The sequence below is a fragment of the Triticum aestivum genome, chromosome 7A (genome assembly GCF_018294505.1).
Source record: "Triticum aestivum cultivar Chinese Spring chromosome 7A, IWGSC CS RefSeq v2.1, whole genome shotgun sequence".
Lineage (NCBI taxonomy): Eukaryota > Viridiplantae > Streptophyta > Magnoliopsida > Poales > Poaceae > Triticum > Triticum aestivum.
In genome coordinates this window covers 75,517,201-75,518,745 of record NC_057812.1, presented here as the reverse complement: position 1 = coordinate 75,518,745, position 1,545 = coordinate 75,517,201, and positions in this window count along the sequence as shown.

Genomic DNA, 1,545 nt, shown 5'->3' with positions numbered 1-1,545 from the left:
CCTAATACAAGTGATTTTACACTAGAGTTGAACTAGTTCTATAGCCTACTACAAATAATTTTACAATAGAGTTAAACTAGCAACATAAGCTAGTTCAAATAATTTTACACTAGAGTTGAACTAGCTCTATAAGCTAGTTGAAATAAATTTTTCACTAGAGTTGCACTAGCTCTATAGCCTAGTACAAATAATTTGACACTAGCGTTGAACTAGCTCTATAAGCTAGTTCAAATAATTTTACACTCGAGTTGAACTAGCACTATAGCCTAGTACAAATAATTTTACACTAGAGTTGAACTAGCTCTATAGCCTAGTACAAATAATTTTACACTAGAGTTGAACTAGCTCTATAGCCTAGTACAAATAATTTTACACTAGAGTTGAACTAGCTCTATAAGCAAGTTGAAATAATTTTACTCTAGAGTTGCACTAGCTCTATAGCCTAGTACAAATAATTTTACACTAGAGTTGAACTAGCTCTATAAGCTAGTTCAAATAATTTTTACACTAGAGTTGAACTAGCTCTATAGCCTAGTACAAATAATTTTACACTAGAGTTGAACTAGCTCTATACCCTAGTACAAATAATTTTACACTATAATGGAACTAGTTGTATAAGCTAGTTGAAATAATTTTACACTAGAGTTGAGCTAGCTCTATAAGCTAGTTCAAATAATTTTACACTAGAGTTGAACTTTCTCTATAAGCCTAGTACAAATAATTTTACGCTAGAGTTGAACTAGCTCTATAAGCTAGTTAAAATAATTTTACAATAGAGTTGACCTAGCTCTATAGCCTAATACAAATGATTTTACACTAGAGTTGAACTAGTTCTATAGCCTATTACAAATGATTTTACACAAGAGTTGTACTAGCTCTATAAGCTAGTTCAAATAATTTTACAGTAGAGTGGAACTAGCTCTATAGCCTACTACAAATAATTTTACACTGGAGTTGAAATAGCACTATAAGCTAGTTCAAATAATTTACACTAGAGTTGAACTAGCTCTATAAGCTAGTTGAAATAAATTTTTCACTAGAGTTGCACTAGTTCTATAGCCTAGTACAAATAATTTGACACTAGCGTTGAACTAGCTCTATAAGCTAGTTCAAATAATTTTACACTCGAGTTGAACTAGCTCTCTAGCCTAGTACAAATAATTTTACACTAGAGTTGAACTAGCTCTATAAGCTAGTTAAAATAATTTGACACTAGAGTTGAACTAGCTCTATAAGCTAGTTCAAATAATTTTACACTCGAGTTGAACTAGCTCTCTAGCCTAGTACAAATAATTTTACACTAGAGTTGAACTAGCTCTATAAGCTAGTTAAAATAATTTGACACTAGAGTTGAACTAGCTCTATAGCCTAGTACAAATAATTTTACACTAGAGTTGAACTAGCTCTATAAGCTAGTTCAAATAATTTTACACTAGAGTTGAACTAGCTCTATAGCCTAGTACAAATTATTTTACACTAGAGTTGAACTAGCTCTATAAGCTAGTTAAAATAATTTTACACTATAGTTGACCTAGCTCTATAGCC